Genomic DNA, 16,596 nt, shown 5'->3' on the forward strand with positions numbered 1-16,596 from the left:
GAAAAAAGCTCAGTAAAAAATATGGAATACAGGTCTGATCTGATCTCGTTATTAAACCACGGATAGCTGAAGGTTTCGCAATGGGAAAATAAATTTTTCAGTCACTCACCGGTGGCGGGGAACCAAGCAAGAAAAAGAAGAAGAAGGATCCGTTTTGGCCAAACTTTCTTGTCGCCGGAAAAATAATCCAACTGTTGCAAAATCGCTAGTCTTGACGCAGAATCTAATTACATTACAACTGCGGCACTTTGACACACACGTGGAGAACTACAAGAGCCATTGCAGAGGGAATTTGCGGAAGCCAGAGACTAATAGGTGAGTGAGTAAGTAAGTAAGTCCGTATACGAGGATGAACGAGTTTGATCGATCATAACCGGGGCCCTAACCGATCGTTGATCTACGCTCCTCTGCACCCTACATTTCCTCAAGTTTACTTTGTCGCCCGAGTCATATTTTCGCAGATTAGATATCCGCCTGCAAACAAACTTCGCTGCTCGATTCCCACTCGTAGACAGCAAACACCCGCCTCGATTTCTGTAAAGCCTACGTAATATATTTCTATATTTCTATGCATTCTGACGACCGTAAGATCCCCGATCGTAACAACGAATCGACCACCTTGTTTTACGATCATCGCGTGCAAGGAGCACCGGAAATTCACGCTTCCAATTTATTTGCAGGCGCCCACTTCGTTGTTCTGCTTGCCGATCGCAGCGTCGTTTCAACTCACGTATATCCACATGTAGCCGTAAATGTTTACTTTTATCCCGTATAATTCTTACTTTTATTCACGTTTTTATTATAGGATTAATATTCACCTTTTAATGAGTGTTTCGAGACAGCTTACAGAGTCGTTTAAGCACGCGATTAGTCGGAATTAATTCGCATAAATTTGACTACCGATTTTGTTCGTAATGAGATCCGACCAAGCTCGGCAATCGTAAAATTTTTACCGAACTATCGGAGTTTGGAACGATTGTTGTAAACTTTTGGCTCAAAAAAATCGTTCCTCAATTTTCAAATACCGCGTGACTAATTCTCCCAGCTATTTCATTCCATGCTCGTTCACAGGTAAGGAAAAGAGCAGCAGATGTGCATACGTAATATTCTGCGAAATTGATCGGCTGGACAAATCGTTGTGAAAATGTTGCACAATCGATACTGAAATAACTTACCGGGTTGGAATCTTCTGCCAGCTGATTCTCGGCTTTTTATCGGCGCTTCGTGCCCACCAACCGTTCGTATATCGGAGGGAACATCAGGACCAGTTCGTTTCTGCAAAAAACGACGAAAAAAAAACGATGTTACAAGAATATCGCAAATCGAGAAAAGATGTTAAGAAAAAGAATTATCGTACGAAAGTCATGCATCTTTGTTACGTAATCGCAAAAAGCTAAATCACACGCCGGAATATTTAATGCACAATGTCACCGAGGAATCAACTCTTGCGTCACAGTTCGCTTTCAAAATCCGTCGAGTGTGTGGATATTTCTTATTTTCCATACACGTTACAAAGGAATTCAACTTTGTAACGAGACGTGCGTCACCAGTCAGCCGATGAGGTTCGCAGTCGCGTACGACGGCCATCGGTCATATTCGCAGAAAAATTTGCAATGTATTAGTAAAAATACCTGCGCCCGTGTGCACAGGCAGGTTATAATTAGGTGTACGTATGTATTTTCTGCAGCGCAGAAGCATATACCGGGTAAATCTCACGGTTGTGGACAAACTTTTTTACCTCATCGCGTTCGGGTACAAATTTTTTACGCTCCCGGATCTTGATTGTGACAAACGAAATACAAACAGAGAAACGAAACGACAATAATTTATGCATATAATATTGCCGGTATTTTATGTACACACATATTATACATGTATATGCAATATGAATTCTACGTATGAAAGCAATATCGTTGTTCTCAAGAAACTATTAGGATACTTATAAAGATCTATGCGTAATCGGGAATTTTAATCGACGATATATATTTCGCTTCACACACGAATAAATCGGTTCTCTTCCCCGTACCATTTTCAGTATTCGTATAATTTTTTCCTTGGTTAAGAACAACGTGAATTGAATTCAGAAAAAAAATTATATCGATTTTGAATACCTATAAGATACGACGCTCGAGTTTACGTATCGGGTAAAACGATCAACCGTTTTGAATATCTATATGTGGTATATTTGACGTTAATTGCATCGTTGCAGGACTGCATAAAAGACGATGATGAAGAAGAAAAATACGCGTACAGCAGCTAAAGTAAGCCAATCACCTGCAAACGTGAGAGTAAAGTATATAATTGGTTGAAAAATCAAGAATTCGAATGGTTGATTAATGCATCATTATTATATTATATACTCTCGGCAATAAATTTATTAGCCAGATAGCTGCGTCTTCATAACAGTTACGGGTGTACAGATGTTTAATACCGGTAATATTTGTCTCCTCTTTTATTCTCAACTCGACTCGTTCCTTTCGGTCGCTGCAGTCGTAGTAAATAATAAGTCGTTGTTATAAATTATTTCTTTTAATTTCCGACATTATAACCACAGCTGTAATGATACAGATGTACGTCTATAATAGCGCAATTTATCCACCCGTCTGCAACGCGGGAAGCTGCCACGGGTATACAATAACGATTATAATCTAGCTCAAGACGACGGCTTGTAGCCGCAGATCGAATCACGCCATTCGATAGCTCGGTACGAAATCGTTAGAACTTACGAATAAAAAATCTATACGTCGTCAATAATTTATGGCTGAAATGGTGCATAATAACGTCGAATCCTGTCGTAGAACAGGTTATAATTCCGAAAGCTGTAGTCGGAATAGACGATGTTCAAACCTGATTCTTCCTGACTTCGTATCCAATTCCAAAAAATTTCATAAACTGCCAATTATCGCCTACCTGAGATTAATCATAATTAACACATTCGTGAAGTCTTTACGCGCTGGCAGTTTTAAGTTGCTATTGTTATGGAATGTAACGCATGTTCAAAAAGATTGAACGAATGACAAGGAGGCCGTTCAATGTGGTTTAGAAAATTCCCGGCTATTTTCCACTTTCACGGATCGAAACCGATCGTAAGCAAGCTTTTTCCTTGACTTATCGCTTCAATGTATCGGATTTGTCTTTTTTCTAAAAACGTCGGATTTGAATAATTCATGAATAAAAAACAGAAGGTCGCGTAAAAACTAGTGACTATGAAGTTTAGACCTTAAACACGCGTATTCGCATTGTTATTAACATCAGCATTATCATGTCTATACATAAATATTCATAATCAAGCTAGCGCAGCGAGTAAAATATAAGAATTGAAAAAATACCCGCACGAGACGTAAATTCTGAACACAGCTATACAGGATGGTCCATCTGACTCTGCGTCTCTGAAGTGATCTTATTATTCAGGGAATCAAGTTCAACCATTTCCAATAACGTGATCTCCGATTGACCTTCAGCTTCAAAATTTATAATTAAATGATAAAGATGGAAATTGAAGAAGAATAAATCTTAACGGCAAAATCGGTACTTTCTTTTTGACTCAATTTATTTCAACACGTGTACAAAATGTCGTCCACCATCCGGAATGCACGTAATAAAGAACTTCCCAGATTGCCTGGATCGGCAATCTTTTATTATATGTATGGACGAGTGGTCTACGAATTTGTGGATCCGACAAACGATCAAATAGTCCCGATATCACGAGCTAAAAAGGGTTAACGTGCAGCAGGAGCATCCGCAGGTATCAAGGGCAGGAGCTCGCCTCTCTATTAATAGCGCAAAGCCTCGATAATATCGAGGCAATTCGCTCTCGCGCATCGAGTAGTAGAGGTACGTAGTTGGGCGGGTACACAAGTTACAAGGCAGGCGAACGTAGACGAGGTCCGTTCGCGGGCGTGTGCGCTCGGAGTGCAAGTTTAACGCTGCGCTAGGATGGGGTAGGACGGGGTCGCGGCGCGAAGGTAGCGAGCGAAGCGAACGAAGCGAACGAAGCGAGCGGCGACTAGGTGGCGCGCGGCTCGCGTCCTGCGTGCCGGCTAGCCGCGGTGCTGACGGCGTGGTCAGGTGGCTGGCAAGGACGCCGGAGGACGACGACCCCGCCACGATCCGGTCACTCGCTGCCCGCTGCCCTCCTTCGTGCCGGTGCTTCGCGGGTTATACCTACGTACCTCCGATCTCGAGTGCGAGCGAGCGAGCGAGCGAGTGGAAGTTGGATTTCTCGTCTCGCGAATCGGCGCTCGATGCGTGTTGTATGTACGTATCGTACCTCTGCACAGCTGATACAACGCACCTTCGGAGAGAGACCTGCAAGTGTTTTACCTCAATCTTGGCGTTATACGTAATACCGAGCGTGTGTCATTCCCGCAGTCTCAACACACGCGCCCGCGCACTCACGCGTGTATGTTGTATGATAAATGCGGTGTGGGCTGTGTTATTGTATCTTACACCCGTATGCGTGTAACTGCACGCAGGTGCGGGATCGAGACGAATGGTTTATTCTGGTACGTTCGAGAGGATAAACGGTTGGGGGTTAAAACTTGGAAGGGTCGATGTATCGAGATTTTAAACATGCGGAGATGAAATAACGAGAGATGAATTCCTCGAATCTTAATTTTTGGTCCTCCGAAATATCGATCGTCACCTGGACAATCCTGATCGCTAATTATACAGTTTTTAGAGAGTCGACGCTGTATGAGTTACAGATACATGTACTTAGGATTATTATATCGTACCTACACAGTAATAAAGAAGATAACAGTATTTTTCGTCACGTCGTCGGCCACAGAATATATAATTTGCATATCCTGGCGGTATTGATCTATGAATTAAAGATTTCACGTCAACCGAGTTTATACAATTGATGAAACTGGTGTGATAAAGTGATTAGAAAGGAAATAAAATCGTAAAAAATATAAAATACTTGTGTCCAAATGGAACGAAGCGATTCAATGAACCATAAATTTTTTAAACCAGTCGAATCGAGCAGATCGTGAGAGCCGATTACCTAACTAGACGATAAGTAAGAGCCTCATCGATCGCGAATGAAATTTGGGACAATTAGAAAAAATGGTGAACCGATCGGATCGACGCAAAATCTTCACTCACGTCTTCGGAAGACTTTCTAAAAATACCGGAAAAGTCATATCGTGCGTTGCGTAGTGTGTACTTGTAACGAAGAAAAAACAGACGACCGACGACGACGGTAAGTGTTCGTTGCCAGGAATTATCGTGAAAAGCCGAAAGAAAGTATAGAAAAGGAAATCACGGACATCGATGAAAATGAATGAAATGAAAGGAAACGAAATGAACGGGGTATAAGAAGATTGCCGGTTCTGGCTGGGCGCGAGAAGTAAGGGGCGGAAAGGGGGCGATGTAACTGAAATAATGGAGTAGGGTGTTCGAGTGTTCGAACGGTTTTTCCCCCGGGGGCTTGTCGAGGGGCATGCGGCACCTAATCACAGGGTGAAACGAGGCTGGAACGCGGCGCTGCTGTCGCGGTACGAGAGAGACGAGAGAGAGAGAGAGAGAGAAACGCGGAGGGACCGTGTGTGCTGATAACCCGACCTGTTATTACATTTCTTCTGGTAATATTCGCCCTGTCACCCGCAGGAAATAAGAAGCTGGCAAAGTCTCGCTTTGTTACCGCTCTCTGGTCTCTCTCTCTCTCTCTCTCGCTCTCCTTCTCTCGGTTTCTCTCCCGCGCGGTGCACAAAGTCTCGACCTTCGCGAGTTTCGGGGGCGGCGATTGAACAGAAATTGAATGATTGGGGCGAGCCTGGAGGGCGCTTGATTGTTCATTCAAACAACAATCGTAATTGCGTTACGCGCCCCGAGGGTGCCGACGACGACGACGACGACGACGACGACGACGAGTCGGGACTCAATCACCGCGGACTTGACTCGCTCCGCTCCCAGGCGACGTGGCCCACCATACCATGAGAACCGAGCCGAACCATAGAGGCGAAAACCTGCCTTGGCCATGATAATTGCTGGCCTCGATAATACGCGAGTGCTCTTCACTCCGGCGGCGTAGCGCCGAGGCCGATTCTCGCCGACTCCTGCTGCACTTGACCGTCGTCGCGTCGGCTTCGAAGCCTTGTTATACCGAATCCGTTAGCTTCGCTGCGTGACGGGACCACGTGCCCCGATACTCGGGATGTCGCTAACGATCCGGGTTCTGATCTCGAGGTCCGAGTCGCTTTTGCGACGTGAAAGACTTGCTGCGGCAAAAGGCTTCTCGTATATTACTATCTTATTTACTCGTGCGTATAAGCGACTTTGAACGTATCATTTTTCAACCAAATCATTGAATATCGATCGGTAGATGCTAATTGTTCGAAGAATCAGCTGCCCGTGTGGAGGATAAATATCGAGTATTCAAGATTTGTATGCACGCGCTTATTTCGAAATTCTACATAGCGAGTGCGTATAAATGAGACGCGAGAACTTGTGCAGCATAAAATTGCTACAAGATCTTGTCAAAATTTTCTATGTTCAATGTTATTAATAATAATTGCTAATGGCGCATGAACTAAAACAGAGTTTGGTATAGCCTGAACCGTCATTCGTGTGAAAGAATTTCAATATTCGTTAGTCGAAAGAGTCAAATTTTTCATTTATTGGCAATTTTAGCCGATCGTATACATACCGGTTATCCATAAAGTTTATCGAATATCCTTGATACCACTTTTTCAAACCAGTTTTTGTTAAAATTTCGGTAAATTAGCTGCCGTTTGTTCCCCCGGCATACATTAAAATTATGTATCTATGCGGAAAGATTCGCGGCAATCATATCCAGGCTTCACACTGAGAGAAAGACATTGAGAATAGGTATATCATAGCTAATTATAGGCATTGCGGTAAATGTCTAAAAATTCAATTCCGCAGTTTGAAACAAAAAAAAAAAAGATCATTCAAATACCTAATGAATTTTAATATTCACAAAATACATCGATTCCGTTAACGTTCCATCTTAAGAGTAAAAACATTTATTCAATCGAACTGAAACTAGCTTTTCTTAAAAAAAATATCATTTGTATGAAAGGAAAGTTTTCGGCACGCAACTGTAATATTTTACTGAATATAATGATAAGCACACTTAACGTTCAATAATAACAATCGGTCAAAAATTAGCGATATCTATTATTAAAAATACTCTGTTTCATTCATTCGTATTATGCGATTAAATTCCCAACTGCAGAAAAGATCGGGTTATACACGAAAATATGGGACCAAGTCTCGTTCGCACGCGTAGTCGTTGACGTGTTGGCATATTAGAGCCGCGTGTCCGCGCGAAGCACGTGGTGCGTTTAACGTGTGTTATTTAATACGTGTGGCAATGATAAAATATTTGACCGACATATACGTGTCGCATACATACGAGCCGTAATATAGTATTAAAAAAGTTTGATCAGCGAAATTTGGCAACGATCGATGATCGCTTGGGTTTTCGGTTTCTCTCGTCCGTGCCGCTTGTTTCCAGACAAAACGCACGCGAGAATCGGTGATCGAAGAATCCCTGCAGCCTCTCTACGTGACCACGAGTAGCCGTGCGAGTAGGTGAAACTATGAGTACGGAACGATTTGCCTAGGTAGGCCAGCCGAGCAAGCCTTGCCGCGGAGTTAGGCAGGTACAACGTTTGTTCAGCTACATGAGTAAATATGTGTGTTAGTTTGAGCCGAACCAGGAACGAAATTGAGGTTGACGTATTGTCACTGCCTTTTCGTGATTAACATAATAATAATGCAAACACAATGACACGAGGCTCGTCCTCGTTGTGTTTTGTTTGACCAGGTGAAAATGGCTCCACGCTTACCGAGTAAGTCAAACACTTGCCGCCAACGGCGGGTAGGGGGAGGGGAACGTCAATGGGAACTTTGGGCAGCCGTTGCGACCTTAACGATAATGATTAAAATATCAAAAAAAAAAGTGTAGGTACACGCATACGCTCGCTGATCAATCGACGGCGAATTTTTCGCTCCCTGCATACGGGAATGGTAAATTTGGTAGTAATAATAATTTCGTACAATTATACCGAGCCGCCCTGATACTCGAATCGATATTCCAGCGTCGTCGGACAGAAGCGACGCGAAGTGTGCGACGGAGCCTTAAATCGGTAAATCCGCGAATCGTTGAGTCGAGCAAGGATCAAAGGGTCGTTTGTACCTTCCATTGAATCGTCGAGGCTGATTGTCGGGCAAAAGGTACGCTGAACGAACGAACGAACGAACGAACCAACGAACGAACGGTGGAGATTTCTCTCATTTCCAGATAATCAGTTTACAATGAGCCGGACGAAAGTGCTAGATGGGGGAGCTAATCCTTCTGTAGCGGAGTCGAGGGTCCCGCCCTCGATCCTTATCCACCCCCGCTTTCACAACGAAAATTCTCACTCTAACCCTCGGTCCCGGGATTTTACACGGTCGACCGGAGGAGCCCTTCCCACAGGAGAAAACAACGCGCACCGACTGCCGGTGACTCCCGACTGACTGATTGTGAGCCGGACAATCTGCTCGAATTACCCAAACAGCGTTTGCCTTGCCCCCTCACCTCTCCACTTATCAAAACAACAGGGGGATCATCCTTCTTTCTCCTTTCACCCATGAAGAAACAAATCTCCGAGCGGTTTTCACCTTTCCAATTGTTTCCGGGGTTCACCGTCTTCGCGACCATTGATTCGAACCGTGACGCAGGACTTTTTGCACATTGGGCCAATCATTGCTTAATTCGTTGGCAAGGTTGCGACGATTTCCGACAAACAGGTGGAAACGGTCGTGTCGCGACTGATGCAACCGTTTAGGATGTGGTTGGTTAGTCGAGATTCGATAGGCGGAGAGACTCGGCATATACTGGATGAATTTCGCCGTTGGCCGAAACCCCGCGGGATGCGATAAGATGACGCGATCGTTCGAGAAGCCTGACCATACGGAGAGATAATCGTCATTCCATTATAACCATACCCGATGAGGACGTGTGAGAGGGACCCCCGGCTATCGGTAGGTAACGACTCTAGGTTAAGATGGCGCGCTTCGGATCAAAACGTTCACAACGACCTACGAACAGCCACATTCACGGCGTTTCACTTCTCTTATTTAGCTCTCAGTCGTAATAGAAATGCCCAGAGGTAAAACTGGTTCCCCGAAGAAATGACCACGATCTCTCGTCACCTAATCGGCCGATCGCCGATCCATTTGTTGTTCCCTGTTATGCGGTGCATTGCTATATTATCATCGTAAACGCTCGCTATTACACCCCGAAATTCATCGATCATGCATACGTTATACCTACATGTACATAGGTATACATATTTTCAATATCGATTGAAAAGATTTTACGCTGCGTTAAAATTTCGTTGCATAACATATGACACGTTGGTATAAATGTATGGGGTATCTAAATCGATCGATAAATATTTGTGTCCAAGAATTCGAAAGCATTTTTAACAAATCGATGAGAATTTTTTAGTTTTTCTTTTATACCTCGAATAGAATCAAACGTCGAGATCGTCAATTAGCAGACGTGGTACGTGGTATGAGCTAGGATTTCACGTGAATTATGATAATGGCAAAAAACGGCCCGAGGTCATCGACGTATTCAGATTAACGGAAAGGGACATTTGCTTGGAAATCGAGCGAACGAACCCGATTGATTAACACTGATTTCGAATGATTTCTACTAATTTCTACCTTATCCAGTGCGTCGTCGTTGGTTCCCAGCGTGTATAAATTGATTTCTTTTTTCATCCTAATTTCCTGCTAAAACCGTTAAATTTATGACCCGATCGTCGAGTGAATAGCCCCTCGAATCGCTATAATTCCGTGCTCTAATCTACATAATTAATGTATCATCATGGCGAGACGTGTAGAAACATAAGCTTCGGATTGAAGGCTGACAGTTATACACCGACAACGAGCTATAGGTGTGAGAAAAAATCTTCCCCGAAGCTTATTCGCCTGTACCTACGTACTACGAATGTCGTGGAAACACGTTCAACTGGTTGTTTCCTCGATTTTTCAACCTTTCCACACTTTTTACTCACCGTCAGCACGCGTCGGCGGGAACGAGCTATTAAAGGAAAATACGGTAACGATCGATTACCCCTCACGGTTGGACGCGGCGACTCTCGTCGAGTTGGGGGGTTGGCTTCTGTTGTAGGGGTTCGCGTGTAATTACCGTCACAAACACCGGGACACGTGAGTGCCTGCCTATCTACGAGCGAGCATCGAGTGCCTGTAACGGCGGCAGGTTCCTGGGGCACGAAGTGCCGCGATGTATCGGAGAGAGGCCGGCACAGATGAAACTCTTAATCGTAAAAATAATTGAAAACACCCGTAAAGCCCTGCCGATGAAAAAAGCATCGTCTGCCGGAAGTTACCGGAAAATGACAATTAGTGGGACGGATGAAGCAGCGCCTCTGTGCCGGACTGTCTGACGTCAACGGCGACCGTTCCGTTCCCCTTTTTATCTCCCCTCGATCGAGGAGAATCGATCGGCGAACAATCCGCGGACACTTTCGACAAAGTCTCGCGCTTCCATCTTCCGGTGTCTCGTTCCTTCGTCTTTTTGTCCGTTTTCGTTACGTCTCTGCGGATCTGATCGCGAAACGGCGTGCAGGGGAGGGTGGCTTGCGTCGAACATGTGTCTGCGTACACGGAGGCTTAATAAGCGCAGCTTTCGCTCGACGAACGAGGGTGCTGCAGGGAGCATCGATTGCTCTTCAACCAAGGGTTTCGTCCCTGCGCGAACGATTTCCTCGTTATCATTGAACGCCGGTAATAAATAGCTCTGCTCGTGCAGTGAATAGATAGACAGGCTCGTACACGGTCGTGTTCGAATATCGGGAAGAAACTTCTGTTTTTCTCGACTAAACATTTTCTTCTACGCTTTTCCGCATGCAATTTTTTACTCCTTTCGATCTACGAATCAAGTTCCCGATTACAATTTTTGTTTTTCACATCAAACTTCCACTTCTTTAGGTGAGAAGCGCAAACTAAAACCGTCGAAGTTAACGTGTTTTTTGAAACCTCGTTTTCTCGCTCCAACCACGCGACACGCTGCACTTCTTTACAGAATAGACCAAACCCCATCTTGCGTATAAATTCGATAATTGCTTTTACAAAATTAATCACAAATCAGCTGTTAACGCGAGTAAAACTTGTAAAAGTTGTCGGATTTCCGATAGTTTTCCGGGCGACAGGAAGTCCTTCATTATTATAGCCAGAATCAAATGGCGTCGAGTGGGTGAGCTCAAGACTTCCTTTACGTACCGATTCAGAGAAGGTAAACGTAACAGCGAATCACAAACGCGTATACCTATACACATATTCGTATCCGTATATACACATATGTATATCATAAGGCGTACGTGGCACGGTTTCAAGAATGGAGTCATGCGCTTTGAATGGAGGCTTTGAATAGCCGAGGCTGCTTGTCTTTTTCGACGCAGAACGATATTGGCTTATACACGTAGTGAAGAGGAATATGAGAGTTATACAAATACTACGCCTCCCGTGTTCCCATCCTTTCCAGCAAGCCTCCCATACAAATGGATTCAACACTGCACGCGACTGCATCGAGAAGTCGACTTGCAAACTTACAACCGATACGTCTTACATCGGCGACTGCGGTACATAAGTAAAAGAGTACACCGCGCCTATCTGCAGTATATATCGCAAGCTTGCAAGCTCCGGACTGCGTCGTATTCACGTCATGGTTGCGAATCTAGATAATGTATTATACATATGTAGGTACACATATAATCTACGCTGAGTTGTAGGTAGGCAGACACTGCGAACCTTCTGTCGTCGAAGCTTTTACCCTGAAAGCCGTCAAAGAAGAGAAGAGAAAAGAAGAGAAGCTCCGCGTTGTTGCCTTTTTATCTCGTGAAAAGAATAACATTCTCTTTGAAACATTAGCGATTCTATGATCACTGGTCTTCATTCGCCAGGTTGAGTTACGAACTCTTTCGTACCTACGTCTCACCTCTTTTACTACAGATGGAATCACCGCGCTGTGCGAAATAAAACATTCCACTAGCTTCTGCGTATATTACGTACCATTGTACGTACCGTATATTTTTATACATGGGTATTTACGATACGATTGCGGGTGTAACGCTGTACGTACATGTGTGCATACATATGCATATACATGTACTTATACAATATACATATACATACACAACGTAAGGCGTCGGCAGCGGGCGCCTCGTTACAAAATACTTTAATTAATGATTCCTTGGAACAAATTTACCTTCGTTATTAGCACATTCACGCGATGGCTGTATAGAAAGCTGCACTGACCCTCCTCCTCCCCCCCCCCCCCCCAGCCACCCATTCCCTTCCACCCCGCCTACGTATCCGTATTGCACAAAGACTCCATTGTCGATTCGTTCATAAAAGACTACTGTGCTCCGAGCTCACTGCTCAAAATAATTCAATTCACCCGGTACGCTTTATATACTCACTGTGCTGCTTGTGTGATATCAGAGATGTGTATGAACGTGAGTGAGTGCGTATATACTTTATTTATAACATCGTAGAGATACCGCGGCACGCCACTCGCCTACACGTACCTTGTACGATCCTTCGAGAGGATCAAAGGAACTCGAGGACTGGACGAACCCTTTCGTCGCCGTTGCGATCGCGGTCGCGATTTACATGTCAACAAATTACCAGCAAAATTATTTATCTGCAATTCGATATCTCACGCGATATTCGTTACACCTTGGATTCGTATCGAGCACGAGTGCGGATCTCAGGTGAAGAAAATAGGAGAAGAAAAATTTCTTTGCGGTGATACGGTTTGTCATGGGATTACTGATATTTCAATCATACGTTCAATGATGCGTAATTCGCGTCAATTTCTTATCAGGGTGTCGGGAAATCGGAATCGACTTCGGAACGAGACTGAATCTTGAAACGTGCAGCTGGCACAACATTAGCTGATCCGATGAAGCAAGTTTTCTAGAAAATAATTACACACAAGTGAAATCGTGACTGAATCCGTATTTTTAAACTTGGTATTCCATTTCAATGTAGGTGCTCTAACTTCCTATCCCATGGTTTTTACAAAAAATAATTGTCCCTCGCTCTGTATAAATTCACTTGTTGGGAAGACCCAGTGATCGGTTTAAAATTTTTCAAGTATTCAGAGAACACGGCTTCGCTTTACGAAAAAATTTTAAAAACTAGAATGAAAAAATAAAATGAAAGAAGAACCGTTCAAACAGCGGTATGTGACTGTACCGAAATACTTATAAAAGCCAGGTGCCTAAGTGAGTGTAAATAAATGATATATATGTATATATATACGAATATAGGTATACGAAATCACGGAACGTTAAGAACTTCTACTCGAATCTATGCCTATACACCAAAAGTAACTTCAAGTGTAATTCTCTTGAACGTTCTATCATATGCAAATATTATTATACCGCAGATCGAAAGATTTGATTCTCGATTGAAATCACCTCGAGTAAAGGAGAAAAATTTCGTGAATAGTAATAATTTAACCGTGTATACCAATAAATATTTCGGATCCGTTTCTCCTTTGCTTTTATTGTTTTCTCTTTTTCTTCTCCTTCTTTATTCTCTTGAACAAAGATATCGTGCCTCTGAAATTGACGCGAGTTGACGCTGCGACACGTTATTTCCATTACCGTGAAAATCACCGTATGTACCGTGCCTCGTGTCTTGCCTTTCACGAATGCACATCACGTATCGGGTACTGGTATATACTATAATGTCTACATTACATATATGTACACGTGTGTATACATATATGTGTATAATATAAATGCGCGTGATATATAGATGCCTAATTATCTAGAGATAATAAATTATCCCGTAACAGAATGCGGCGGAAAAAGGAGAAAAGAAAAAGAAGTACAACATAAACGTTCGACACAGAGCCGGTTGACTTCATTTTCACCGATGTATTTAACCTGGATGATCGAGTTGATCATCGATTGATTCTTCGATGCTTTATGATCGTTCTGAGTGAGTTTTTTCGTAAACTTTTTCCAAGAAGAAGAAAACGCTGCAAACTATACAGAGACTAATTTGGACATTCTGCAGACACATTGAAATGTCGTGAGTCTAAAAGGTTTGTTGTTAAAAAATTAGTTAGGCTCTAATAATTGTTTCTTGCTTGAACAAACGACCTAAGAATGGACGTGAAACCGAAAAAGAGGGAATTGCGTGACGGAAACGGTTTTCAATTGCGACCGTGAAAATGTTTTTCTGGTTTCCCGTGACGCCGGCGTGCACTGGGAAGGAAACATATATATATATATATATATATGGATGTAACGAGATCTAAGAAGTGTAATATATATATGTACAGAAATTATTCTTAAGGAATAATAATTTCGTCACAATAATCCCCCAGACTATTCTAAAGAATAGAAAAAGAAGTAAGAAAAAAAAAACGAGGAGGTAAAATATACATCCTTACCGGTTGTACAATTTTGGTAAAAAAAAAGAGAGAGAGAGAGAGAGATATAGGATGTATAATATATTCATAATGACACAAATGCATGGATCATACGGCGCAGTATAAAAGATAATGTTAATGTCGACTTGAATGTATTATAAATGATTCAGCGATTATTATTACAGCGAAAGCGGTAAGATTAGAAGGACACTTATACCTAAACGCATTATAATAATGTACAAGGATAATTGTACAGACTAGGAGTAATAAATAGGAATAAATTTCGTCAAAGGCGTTGATCGCAGCGCAGCTGTAATAAAGATCCTCGGGGTAAAGAATATCGAGCGTTCCCCGCAAATCTCTCAACGAGAGTGTAATTTCAATGAACAGTCTTGAGAATATTCGCGAGACGTGTCCCCTTCGGTAGAGCAGAAGAGATTCTAATATTGTAAGCACAGGAAGCTATTATACATATATGTGTATGTATATAGATCGCGGCTTGATTCTCCCGCATAACTGCCTGACTAAATTTGCTCTCCCGCTCTTATACGTCGCTTCGTCGTGCGTTGAGCTTTACACTCGCGGCATAACCGAAGCTCGATTTTTTTATTTCCCTTTTTTTTCGTTTCTTTTTTCTTTTTTTTCACCAAAAAGTAAAACGCGAACGAGAACGAGAGTGAAAACTCGCTGCTTCCAGAGCCTGCGCCGTGAAAATCACCGTCGATATAAATGACGTGTGTGAAAACGTATGATGTGTAAAGTATAAAATCATATATAGGTGCGTGAAATTTGTATCAGTATTTTCAGCAGCGATACGTTTCTCCGCGGCAGCTAAATAATCACTTTTATTGACATTTATTACTTAATTAGCTAATTACTCTATCGGTAAACAGCCATTGGAGGTCAAAGGAGCTGGCGAGCTAACGTTTGGTTTGCTTCTCTTCATTATTTTATTATCGTTCCTATATACCTACGCGGGTATAACGCAATATGCCAACGAGTCTTTGCGAGTACTTCAATAGCAAGTATGTATTATGTGTATATACTCTCCGGGGTCAATTCAATCAGGTATACGTCACTGTTTGAAGGAAAAGAGAAAATGATTATTACTTTCCTCTCTTTCCCACTTCCCAATTTATGAAATCTGCTGAAGCTTGCACGAGATTTTGTCGTTTGATGCAAAATCTATATGAAAACCCCGACTATTTTCAGACTCTTTCTCTTCCTCGTGTCGAACAAATGCTGCAGTATTTGTGAAAGCATTAACTATAAGCTTCTCCCCTTCTCCTTCTTATTTTTCTTCTTCTTGTTTCTGTTTTCTGAATCGTCCATATGCCAGTCAGCATCGCCGCAGAGTGAAGTTCTTCGAAGAACGGGAGGCGGAAGGTTCGTTAGAAGGCACTCTCTAATCTTGGGGTATGTAATTAGTTGCCTTATTTCATAATGGATCGTCTTACTTGTCTTTACCGAGATTCGGTTGCTGCAGTTGGAATACCGTGCATATATATACGGACATAAATATAAAATATAAGGCACGTGTACGATTATTTTGGAGCAGTGAAACAAAAACTGTGAATCAAATAAATGTCATTTTCTTATACTTACAGAAGAATTTGAAAAATCCAACTTGTATCTACTGCTTTGCACGTGAAATAAGAAGAATCGCGGTTGGATTGGGAGATGACGGAATATAGTGTACCGATTATTTCATCGTCTCTCCAAAGAACCATAAATTCTTTCGACATGTTGCAAGCGTAATCTCAGTGTTCTTTCGCTTATTCAAATCGTAATGATATGAATAAGATTTCGGAAGATTTGAAGCGTAAAAATAATATCTGACACAAATATAACAACGATTTTGTAATCAAGTTGTTTAGCATCAATGACAGATCAAATTCCTTGACATTTTCCGATTTCCCAGACGAAAATAAATATTTCTGCAAGATTCACTTTTCACTCTAATCCCCTCCGTTCTCTCACGGAGAGTAATTTTCTACATTCCAAAAAAAAAAAAATTACAAATGCTAATTCCTCGATAATTTTCAGGTACAGCTGAAATTAAAGAAGTGAACTTCCCCCCTCGGATGCATCGGATATCAACGATGAAAATCTGTATGCAAGTCCATCTGACGAACGCGGGAAAATTTATAAAAAAG

General features: G+C 42.4%; 1 protein-coding gene and 1 long non-coding RNA gene across 2 annotated transcripts in view; one reads left to right on the forward strand and one right to left on the reverse strand.

The window, feature by feature from the left end:
• LOC124184549 (transcription factor Sox-5) overlaps positions 1 to 16,596 on the reverse strand; it is a 139,336-nt gene that overhangs the window by 106,240 nt on the left and 16,500 nt on the right. Inside the window, exon 2 of the mRNA XM_046574366.1 lies at positions 1,176 to 1,275. The gene's annotated coding sequence lies outside the window, so the exon portion shown is untranslated. The remainder of the gene's footprint in view (positions 1 to 1,175; positions 1,276 to 16,596) is intronic.
• On the forward strand, positions 164 to 16,533 carry LOC124184552. Its single transcript, XR_006871214.1, has 3 exons — positions 164 to 315; positions 15,780 to 15,856; positions 16,487 to 16,533. It is a non-coding gene; the product is annotated as an uncharacterized LOC124184552 (long non-coding RNA).

The sequence above is a fragment of the Neodiprion fabricii genome, chromosome 6 (genome assembly GCF_021155785.1).
Source record: "Neodiprion fabricii isolate iyNeoFabr1 chromosome 6, iyNeoFabr1.1, whole genome shotgun sequence".
NCBI lineage: Eukaryota > Metazoa > Arthropoda > Insecta > Hymenoptera > Diprionidae > Neodiprion > Neodiprion fabricii.